This window comes from Perna viridis, chromosome 5 (genome assembly GCF_037379345.1).
Source record: "Perna viridis isolate PV_CMFRI_1.1 ecotype Kerala chromosome 5, ASM3737934v1, whole genome shotgun sequence".
In the NCBI taxonomy this organism is placed as follows: Eukaryota; Metazoa; Mollusca; class Bivalvia; order Mytilida; family Mytilidae; genus Perna; species Perna viridis.
In genome coordinates, this window is record NC_142449.1 from 47,451,456 (window position 1) to 47,463,815 (window position 12,360).

Here is a 12,360-nt window from a genome sequence, read left to right on the forward strand (position 1 = left end):
TAACAATCATTCCTTTATTACAAATATCACAATTTCAAGAATAAATCTTCAATTAACAGTGTACTGCACATGTCAGTAACCATAGTTATAGAGTACATGTATTTTGTAGTTTTCAGTGCAACTTTCCAGTTCACAGAATAAAAATGTAAACTGCAAAAGGTGCAAAGAAATATGACCACTGTTATGCACTAGCAATGTCTGGAGAAGACAAATCACCAGTTTTGAAAATTTTAAATCACTGTGTAAATAATGTATACCTCCAAAACTTATTTTGTATGAACGTCCCTGAAAATCATCTTATATGAAAGGTCTACTTCTGGATGCTTTGATATCCATCACATTGTCCATGTATTTTCATGGACATAGAATTGACTGTGTCTTTCTTGTGTCATGAAAGTCCTGCATCATACTTTTAATTATGATCTGCATTCTAAATGAATGTATCTGGTTTATCTTGAAAAAGTACTGAAAAAAGAACCATGTTGTTTATCAGTTATATATGGATTTAATACACACATGTATATTGTATAATTACTGTTTTTTTTTGCATTCCATAAACCTGATAGTTGTTTTTACTACTAACCTCTTGAAATAACTATTCACTATGTTAAGTGGATAAAACTTACACAATTTACAGTATAGTTTGAGTTTCAGTCACATGCACAAGAATGCATGGAGTGACAGAAAAATGTATTGCATAATATAAAGTCCATGCCGGTGGTGATACTAGAGGATGCAGGTGGTTGGCACCACTCCTTTATCTTGGAAAATTTTCATGCCATGTAAATGTAGAATTGACAGAAAAAATGGTAAATAATGTCCTGGCATCCTATCTCCCTTTTCTAAGGAACCCGGGCTTTCACCCCTGGTTTCTAGATCCGCCCCTGCATGCCTTAAATCTATTCAAAAACAAGTCAGCCACAATGACGGTGATTACAGAATGGGTCAATTTCTAGTACAATCAAAATGTAAACAAAAAAAACACATTAAACAAATTTTGGAAAATTTAAAGCAGGAATGGCATAGGCAGGTCCAAATGGGGACCCTTTATGATCGAAAAATTTCGTTGGCTACATAGGAATAATCCACCACTGAATGTGATGAATATGTCACATGACCTCCTTGAATATGTCACATGACCTCCTTGTATTTTGACACTTTCAATTTAATAACAACATAACCCTGTATCCATCTACAAAAGTTTTATGGTCGTCATCATGAACTCGTGGATCGTTACGGTGTATCCATCTGCACCCTGCACCATGGAAACTGATTTGATCAACATTTCATTGGGTTTTTTTTTCTTCCTTCGTCCACCCCTCACTTGACTTTTTATGAGCACATCGGCGGGTGTTTCTAGAAAGCAGTGGACTTTTACCCTACCGGTGCACCTATTCTGGTGCAGTCTGAGTTGCTCATTTACTTTTGTTACTTTGTATGTGTTGTTTTAGTTACTTGATGTTCTTTGTTGTGTATGTCTGTTTTCCATGTTTGATCATTGTCCTTGGATTACATTCCTTTGATTTCCGCTAGAACCTAGGTTCCCTTGATTACTCTTTCATGTTTGCTACTTGTATGTTTGTTTGCTATTTGATTTTGTTAAAAACCGTTTTTTACATGTACACATTGCGTGTATTTTAAGTAAATTCTCGGTATAAAATAAAACACACATGAACTGTACATGTATAAGGTATACATGTACAAGTACAATTTGTATATTTTGAAAACTCTTTACATGTGAAAAAAAATGTTTGTATCTAACACGTTCAAATCTACAATACACCCATCATGTAATCGTAGACATTAGCAATATACATGTACTTACAACTTGAAAAGTGTACATTGTAGGTCCAAAAATAAGTCATTAGATACTCCTGACATCTTCAATAAAAGTGCCTTATCAAGAGGGAGGAATGAGCAAAAACATCTCAATTGAATTTCCTTCGTGCTTGCGAATGTTTGACCTGCGTCAGGTCAATTCGAAGAAAATAGTCCTGCTCGTCAAAATTAAAAAAAAAACCACATAATAATAGAAATATTGCAGTTCAGTGAATATTACAGAAAAAAAGCTTTAATGTCATAATACGTCCATGTCTTACGAAAAATAAAACAGCGCATACTAAATTTGACAATTGAAAAAATCGGCGGCGAAGCGGTATACTTTCGTTAACCATGCGATGTGGAAATGGAAGAGGGTAAAGATTACAGCCTGCGGAGTATTTTGGTGGTTCCATGTGGCTTTATCCCAATTCCGCTAGTATCCCAGTCGCCGACGATCTCTTAGTCGAATTCAAACTATTGTCTCCCCTGGCAAAAAGTGGAACTACTCCATCAACTTTTAAAACTGGTCAAGAATTCCAACTGAGAACAAATTTAGAATTAATAAGAATCTTGAAAATGGTGCTAGCGTTATTGACAGAACAGTGAAAAGTGTATATGGTATAGTTACAAAACAAAACACATCCAATAATAAAACAGTGTTAAACCAATAATAACCAAATATTCAATAATTGCGAACATTTACATTCAACGACCAAATCTGTACAAAAACCTTTCGTTTATCATCTAACTGCAAAAAAAAAAGTATCTTTCACGAAATTGCTATCAACATACATTTGTAAGACGTTGCATTTCAAGCAAACCTTTTAGTCAGTAAGAACTGAACATAAGTAAAAATATAAATTAGACCAGTATTTCATGATGTATTTACAAGTATTTTTCCTAATAACACATTTCATTGATTTCAGAATCAATAATATAAGGAGTTACGAAGTACGAAGTGAAAAACTGAATATTGCGTTCATAACAGATACTCCTAAATTAATATTTGATGTGTACCGACGAAATAACTTACATTTGAACTGTCGATGTATGTTTTAACAGTTAATTTGAAATATTGCAGAATAAAAAAAACTGCGTTTTTGGTTTCCACCCAAAACTCCTCAAGGTATTCGTCCCCTAAGAGGCTCAGTTCATATTGGTGCTAATTGTAGATTGGTTGATTGCATTCTTCATAACCAAACAACAAAATGAACGTATAAAGTATGTGTTTTAGATGAGACATTTTTCGCATCTGTGAACCACAATCCACATCTGCATGTCCTTGGATTGTACAAAGGTAAATAGGAATTAAAAATTTACGTTTCGCAAAACATGGGCTAAGTCACTTCTCATGAGCACATTATTGCTCAGCGTGTACAGAAGTATACACAAATATAAAATTTCGTACAAATCTGACAATGAAGATACGTTTTCGTTATTTGACCCTTCTGCCCAGCTACTGTAAAACAAAGTATCAGTATGGTTTGCATATTTTCGTAAATATCTGCCTTACTGTTTTTGAGAACTCACCCGGACTCATTTTAGGGAAAAGCAGAAGATGACGAAAACATTATATAGAAAAATAAAACAACGGAGTTAAAACTATAAGTCAAACACCACTTCGTATTCAATGACTTTAAGTTCACCATTACCTCTTGACAAATATGAGTTCAATTTTTCCTCTGATTAAAGACAAACATTTGTATCTAGAGGAATTTTAAGGCATAGCATTCCTTAGGTATGAGAAGGTTACATTAATTTTATATAAAATATTATAGTAAAAAAACTGACCTGCCTTTTGCTGTTTTAGTTTTATCTATTCTGCAAAGAGAGCAAACCAATTTTGACTTGTGTACACAGCACAAACCCACATCGAAAATCTTAACTATGGAAGCGGGGGTTTGACTGATAGTACAACCTGGTTTAATCTTCAGTTTCAGTTTGAAAGGAAGTAAGGTTCATTATGGCTATTTTCATTTTTTTCGGTTTATTCTAGATTTAGCCAGTTTATGTGTTATTTTATTGTCCCTCTGATTCGAAAATTTGGTATTACCTTTATTCGTGTGGTATTCCGTTACAAGAGCCTCTGTCATAGGCACTATGTGTATAATATTGAAATGACTTCAATTTGTTCTTTTTTTTAATGTAAAGAAAGATTTGTAAGAACACAGGTGCACATAAACAAACAAAATATAATTTGGCATGGGTCGAGTCAATAAGGTGCCGAATCGTCTACTATAAAATTGCATGAACATGCGTTCCCTTAACGACGATTTCCGTTCATACCTAGATTTACATGAAGGTGGTAATACAGTTGCGAAATTTCTTTCGCTCATACCAAATCTAAGTGACCGATAATCAACGTTTAAATTCGTATAGATAAAATTAAGTACTAGTTTACATGAACATTATCATCTTTCATTTAATATCATTGGGCAGTTCTTGTCACTTTCATCATGGGAAACATATAGCATTTGGCTGATAAAATTTTAATCTGAAATGATGTAGAATGGTATAAGAAATAGATACATACAATTTTGAATTAGGAGTCAAAGTCTATTATGCCTCATGTTTGACACTAATGAAACCTAACAAATCGAACGGAAAGAGACACTTCTTCTGGACATGAACGAATATAGTGCCAACATCCTATATGCATTTATTTACTATATGACTAATTGTGTTTCTCCATAATGCCTCCATAGACTAGGAGTGTAGCTCTTACTCACCCGAAGGAAGAGATACACTCCTCAGAAGGTAATTTAACTGTAGGGCCTGATGGCACAACTACATTTGGACATCATAACGGTGCAATTCCTACTTCTCTTTCAGGTAAAACCATGTGCATGGGGCTGCGTGATATGGCATGTGGAGACGCTGAAGCATACCAGAAGTTACTAAAGGGTATTGTAACAGAGATGACAGGTGATGACAACGACCAGGTAAGACAGGTAGCAGCAAAGATAAAAAATATGGTAAGTGACCAGGTCAGTGTCAACAAGAAGTTCGTGACCTTGCTGTCTGAATGGAGGGAGAGAGCCTTGCAACATGTGATTGAGAACTGGGACACCCTTTGCGCAGTACAGAGAGACAGGTATGTTATTATTAATTATTTCTTTTGTGGCCTTCATTTTAGTAGTTCTGTCCCAGCAGGCAAACAAGACTCCTTCTTTGTGGGAGCGTCTTGTTCATGCTGGAGAGAAGGTTGGAGCACCTACCCTACCAGGAGGATACAGTAAGCCAGGTGAAGCCGGTACAACACGATTGGTAAGGACGGTATGTAAGGCAGTGCAGGATCGTGGTTGTGATCAGGCAAACCAGTGCAGTTCAGAGACTACTTACAGACCCAGGAAGAAGTAAAGAAAGTTCCCCTTGCTTCCTTTAAAGGTAATAGAATTAACATTTTGTTTCATGTTTACAGAAGACCATAAAACAGATAATAAACTCTTTGCAGCAGTTAATGCTGATCTTGGTATTGTCTTTTCAAGCCGGGGCTAGAGCATTAGGTATTGTATCGAAGATGGTAACAGGGCCAATGTGGAGATTCATGGAGGAGAATGGGTATGTGAGTGAGTTGACACCAGTGTACCAGCAGTTGTATGAGGCCTTCAAAAGACTTTCTACTGATGCGTCATCCTTGATGAAAGGAAGAGAGTTCATCTTTGGTGAGGAGACGGTACAGAAAGATAAGGTGTATGATAGACTGGTAAGTCCTTTCCCACAGTTAAATGATCTTACACGAGAGATCTTAGAACTTCTGTTTTCATCTTTTAAGGTTGTTTGTAGCAGACAGTTGAAAGACCATATTGAGGGAGGTAGGTATGCCACTGATTGGTCAGCAGAACTTTTGGAGCAGTCAGCATCAGTTCCCAGGACGAATGTTGGACCAGGGAGGATCTTTGCCCAGTTGGACAGCCTCATCAGAGTAATGCCCCGAGCCACCACCAACGCCATGGAAGGAATCACCATGTGCACCCAGAACCATAAAGCCAGCTGGTTAGATGACTTGGATGAAGCACGACGTGAACAAGTATGTATATTTTTTATATGAAGTATTTCAATAATTCAAAAGTACATGCACATTCTCTTACTACTCTGCAATGTTGAGACTTGCCAGTATTTGAACTCTGCAGCAAAAAATAAAATGGTTTAAAAAAATTAATTGAAGAAAAACTAAAAGTACTCATATAATACCACATTTATAGCAACTTCTGAATGAAATAAATATCAAACTAAACTTTAAACAAAAACTGCCAGACTACCGTAATTTTGAAACACAGTTTATGTAAATAATGAACCAAAAGGGAAGCATTGTCCAGTTGTACAATTAGAGTAAGTGACCTCTGCTTTTCTTGATATTCAATAATATATGTAATATATGACCGGTTCATAAGAACTACTTTACGTAGCGTGGTAGTGGATTTACAACAAAGAAAGCCAGAGTGACAAGTATTAAAGTGGAAGGTAAACATTTTAAACTTTTAAGATTGAATACGAGGTCATGTTTGGAAATTTGAACAGAATCTTCATAATCAAGAGACAAAGACAAGACAGCCAAGACAAAAGTTAACAGAGAGAATCTAATGATTTATCAATATAATCAATTGTTTTAATTACCTGTACAATAGCAAATGAGCGATAGAACTCATTGATACACGTGTAGTCAAATATTTCAATTAACATTATCAAAATTCTGTAAACTTGAAAACTACATAATAAATTAATGCCAGTATTTAAAATAGATGAATTGAAAATACAACTATACTATACTTACAGTGCAGAAGTACTGGTACTACTTTGTACGCATATGTAATACCATAATTCAGACTGATTTGAGAACTAAGTAGTGAAGCTACAGTACATCAATTTTCAAAAAAAAAAAGAAATTCAGTTAAGTTGGAATACTAGTATATTTGGATTTTTCTAATGCTGTGGTCATTTTCTATTTAGAAAACATACTTTTAACATACTATGTTTGTTTATATAGTATAATGTATTATATTTATAATACTTACAGTCTCTTACAGGGAGACTTACAGCTTCCCATTGCTAGATGACCTAGAGACTTGAGAGTTAAGGATTGTGCCCCTGGATCCTTCTTTTATTGAAGGTAGACGAGATGACCACCGTTTTCTTCAAGAGGCTGATGGTGAGGAGTTTTGGTACACAGGAACTGTGACAGGACATGATGCTGATACAGGTTTGTCGACTGTAGCATATGATCACGAGGATGGGGATGATGATGACGACGATGAGGAAGATAGCAACATTTTTTAGGAGCCTATATTAGAGGACTATCAGAATGGCGATGTGAGGATATCATTGTAGAAAAAAATTTTCAGCAAAATTAATTCTTGTTTTCTCTTTTCCTTTAGCACTAACTCTTTTTGCTTCATTTCAGGTTCTTAAACCATTTTCTTTTTTTCTTGTAGATTTTTATCCAAGGGCTTTTAGTTTCAGGTACTAATTATTATTTCTTTGTTTGTAGATTGGTTGCAGCAAAGCGTTTCGAACGCAGCGAAATTATTCATATTAAGTTATTTAACATAACAATAATTTAAACTTATAAAACTATCCTCTTGTTTTGAAATGAAGATAGTTATTCTGGAAAAGGAAGTTTGGTGTTTTTAACTCCTCGCCACATCTTTTGTCATCAAGCGTTCATGATAACGGTTAATCCAGAAAACCGCTTTGTAAGCAACCAACATCAAATAAAGTTGTCCATCTTCTTCAGATTGTTAGCAAACCAGATTATGATTTAATAGAAAGTAAACTAACTCTAAGTAAATTTATAAGGTAAATGATGTTTAATAGGTGTAATGTCCTTATGTACATAATCTCTTTTGTAGATTTGGTAGACATAGTAGATCCTGGTAAAGAAACCCTTCTGGCCTGAAATGAAAACTTCGAAAAGTTTATTAAACTTAATCAAACGATGATAATTTCTTTATTATCATTTAATGTAAATAATAGTATACATGAAAAAACAGCTAGGGCTTCAAAGTTCCATAGTGATAGGATGCGCATTGGTTCAAGTCAATGTATTCATAAAAAATTTCTCAATTGTTTTGGAAAAAATGCATTTGTTTTTGAAATTTTAAGCAATTTTAACACAATACTGAGACTGGTAAAAGACCCTTTTTAAACGAGAAAACATTACAAGACTACATTAGGAATCTTAGAATTGACCAGCCCTTGATATGAAATTATTTTGCCACTTTTTGCGACAAAAATGTATGTTTATTTTGATTATCGTCTGGCTTCATTTAAGGTATACTTTTAGGCCTAACAGATTTTCATCCACATTAAACATTTTATAGCAAAATAAGATGAAAGTATCTTCTTGTGATAGCTTAGATTCTAAGCTTTAAAATGGTATTACATAAGTATATGGTATGTTCATATTTTAATCAATATTAGCATAAATATGCGTTTTTTTTTAATCTGAAATTTTCAAAAATGTTCAATTTACCCCTATTTTTGCACATTTTTTTGTTAATTTTTAAATATAATTTAATTATTTCTTTATAAAAAAATGTGTTTTTACATATTTAATCACAATAACAATAACGTCATGTACTAAAAACTGCTTTTAAATTAAAAATGTCTTTTTTTGTCTGACCTTTCCCCATTTTTTCCACTGAAAATAGCTCTAAAATTTACCCTAAAATGTAAATTTTCTAACTCAGAATTTTTTTTGAGCTGAAAAACATGATTTTTCAAGTCAAGCAAATTTATTTCCGCACAAAACAAGTGACAGAAAAAAATAGATATTTGAGTTCTTAGTATCTATTTTTTTTTTTGAATTCTTAGTAAAGAAAAAAATAGATATTTTTTTTTAATTCTTAGTAAGCCAAAATGAAATAAGCAGAATAAAACGCATTTAAAAAAGGGGGGTCTGCCTAAGTGTTTTTGATTCCAATGACAAAAAAAATCAGAGATTTTGACATAATATTTGTTTATTTATTTGTGTTTAATGGATTACTCTTGAAAGACCTGCAAGGTATCAGATTTCTACTACCTTCCAATTACCATATATGAATATCCAAAAATGGCACTTTAATCCATGATGCTGTTGACACATAGCTAAAAAAAAGTCGTAAGTGGTTTTTTTTTTTTTTTGGAGGGGGGGGGAATTTCAAAAAAGTGTAATTTTCTTTGTATCTAAGATACAAGTTCCCTGAATGGCTTAAATCAAAGTGTGAAATGGCTTTATTCAAATGATTAAGAAACAATGTATGGATTTCTTTACCTGTTTGACTAATTTGGGCCCCAAAAGTGCCCAAAATATGACTTTTTTGCCTTCGCAAGAAAATTGACCAAAATTTTGAAATTGAAATTGCAATAACTTTTGAACCCCTTATCCGATTTAAAAATTTTTTTTACACCATTAAATTACATTTCTTGGGCTCTTTCAAACTAATATAAACTTGTACACTTTCTGTATACTTCATATTTTGACTGACCCCCCCCCTGATAATGGACCATTTATATTTACAAGGTCTGTAATAATGGCCCAAGAAAGACTGTAATAGTCCGAGGCAACACCGAGATGCAGCCATCATGGCAACGAGACAGCACGGCCAATCGGGTTCATTTCTTTAAACCGTTCAAGGCAAATAATTGCAGTGTGTATAATAAAAAACATGTTTTGGAGTTGAAATAATCTTAAATAAATCTACAAATCTGATAACAAATAGGTATGCTCAAACATGAAAAAATACCAAAACAAAACAAACAAACAAAAAATAAAAACAAACTGATAACAAAAACATAAAGAATGCTGACAGGAAAGAAGAAAAATAGCGAACTTCTTCCATCATGAAAAATATTTCAAAAAATTCTTTATAGGATCTGCCGGCGGCTATGTACATTATATCATATATTTAGGTATAAATATACCTTTTTAGTATATGCACAATAAATGTTTGTTTAAACCCTATATCGTTTACCATATATCGCATACCCTATATCACACCTCTAGACCTATTTCGCATACCGTGTATCAAACCCTTAGACCTATATCGCATACCCTGTATCACACCCCTAGACTTACAATGTATAACGCATACCCTTGTATCACACCCCTAGACCTATATCGCATACCCTGTATCACACCCCTAGACTTACAATGTATAACGCATACCCTGTATCACACCCCTAGACCTATATCGCATACCCTGTATCACACCCCTAGACTTACAATGTATAACGCATACCCTTGTATCACACCCCTAGACCTATATCGCATACCCTGTATCACACCCCTAGACTTACAATGTATAACGCATACCCTGTATCACACCCCTAGACCTATATCGCATACCCTGTATCACACCCTAGACTTACAATGTATAACGCATACCCTATATCACACCCCTAGACCTATATCGCATACCCTGCATCACATCTCTATACCTTTATCGCATACTATATATCACACCCCTAGACCTATATCGCATACCCTGTATATATACGATATAATGAACATGACATGTCCAAATCTGTATCACATTCGGTATCAACCCGAGACTCCTACATGTATATTACCCGAATGGCCACCGAGGACATGTAATATTCAGTATGTATCATATTAAAGATGGAAGACCAAGCCGAATTTTCAATAACATTTCAAATGTATTATTAATATTTTTCGCACTAACTTTATGAAAAGACTACACCTAGTTTCAGATGGTGAGCATTTCAGAATTGAATACCGTCACTGTTTACATTACAACCATGGCCAAACATGATAATCTCTATAAAGCAAGGTTAACGTGTAGAAGAGGATGATCCTTTTCCCGTTTGTATATATTTATCTTATCAATATCCGTGACGAATGGTCTCGGTATTGAAGGACAATGATTAACTTTACGGATAGATGTCTAGTTCACATTTTTTCTGTTTGGAATATTTTTAAAGATCATATCTTATACAATATGACAATTCTGATTTGCAAAATGTCGAGTATGGAGTCGATTGATGTATAGTCTCATTTTGACTATGGTAATCAGATTTAATCTAATATTGAAGTGAAGACTAGTTCGTAAGGTAAGTCATTCAAAAACTTGACCTATAATCACTATCATATATATATATATATACTGATACGCTCAATCGGATGTAACTGGACAATATCGCGAAACAAAAACAACAACAACAAAAATGGGGATTCGTAGATGTAATAATCCTATCATTATGCTTTCATAGTAAGAGATAATAGAGATCTTGTTTTTCGCTGAAAAAAGTATGCGTTTTTGAAAATTGACTTTTTCAAGTAAAAGACCCATTGCCTTTTAAAAGAATATTCATACAACGTAATTGTCAGTGAAAAAATGTTAAAAACTCGAGACCTTGGTTAAATAAATTCAATTTCCTTATTAATTTTTCCTTATTACCATACTATGACATGTCAATATCTTTAACAAAAACTTAATTATCTGTTTAAAAAATTTGAGTTTCAATTAATAGTAATGAATACTAACGGTTACGTTACGAAGACAGTGTCACAATAGTGTACTATCAAACCCTATACATGGAAATATTTCCTGTATTTCCACTAATAGTTCCCTATTTGCTCTTTTTCTTCTCCGTGTTCAACTACCCGTGCAGGTCCGGGTGTTAAAAGAATAGGCCTGCAGCAGCGCTAAGCTTGTCGTAAAAGGCGACTAAATAGTGCTCAGAACCCTAGCCGGGGGCTAGGGCGCTCTGCCCACAGAGCAACTGGGATGTGTGCCCCAGGTGGTGGAATGGGGTAACCCTAGCGTGTTACATGCTTGGGTTGTCAGGCTATAATACGGAAAACCTGACCGCAAACCATAGCGGTGTACCGTGTTGGGAAAGATACCAAGTTCCTCGCACGTTAAAGAACCCTACTGTGGTATTCTCCCGGAGTAGGAACCATAGGGCTCCGCCACAGGAGGCTAAATTGCCCGACCCTACCCACCTCTTCCTATTTCCAGTGGCAATCAAAATTTGTCGACCCCATTGTCCTTGTGTCCCATCCCTTTTTCATTTCATCATCATTTCATGTTCATTTTATCATCAATTTCATGTTCATCGTCTGAATATAGCTGAAATATTGCTGCTCGGACGTTAAACCCCAACAAACAAAACAAACAAAACCGTGTTCAACAATTTTATTTGGGAGAGGGGGTCATAACTCAAACTACATGTTCTTATAAAATGGTTCTTGTAATTAACTTGCATAACATACAAGACTGATTTTCACAATGTAAGTATGACTGCGGATTAGTTAGATTACACACTCAAGACCAACAAAAATTGTGTGTGTGTACAAAATGTACTTTTAACTTGATTTGTATTTGTGCGACATTTATATTGACAGTATTATGGGTTTCAAATGAGTTTCATTGATTGGAATATATGTTTATCCTTTTACCACAACCTCGTCAGAACTATAAGCTTCCGTGGAAAAAAATAATTGTTTTGTTTATTCAGTCAAAAAGCAAATATTTACTCTTAAGATCTCTATATTGTCGTTTTAAAGCACAAGTGACAACGCATCTTGAAGCTGCT

At 34.4% G+C, this 12,360-nt stretch overlaps 1 long non-coding RNA gene and 1 pseudogene across 3 annotated transcripts in view; one reads left to right on the forward strand and one right to left on the reverse strand.

The window, feature by feature from the left end:
* LOC148617989 (uncharacterized) overlaps positions 1 to 12,360 on the reverse strand; it is a 16,395-nt gene continuing 4,035 nt past the window's right edge. Inside the window, exons 3-6 of one of the 3 annotated variants that reach the window (XR_015922599.1) lie at positions 6,837 to 7,713; positions 3,613 to 3,642; positions 1,826 to 2,361; positions 1 to 465 (exon numbers count right to left, since the gene is read on the reverse strand). This is a non-coding gene — a long non-coding RNA (uncharacterized LOC148617989). Of the gene's footprint in view, positions 466 to 1,825; positions 3,643 to 6,836; positions 7,714 to 12,360 lie in introns of all 3 variants that reach the window. The other 2 variants (XR_015922598.1, XR_015922600.1) reach the window with 2 other exon arrangements.
* Positions 3,709 to 6,668, forward strand: LOC148617990 (uncharacterized; annotated as a pseudogene).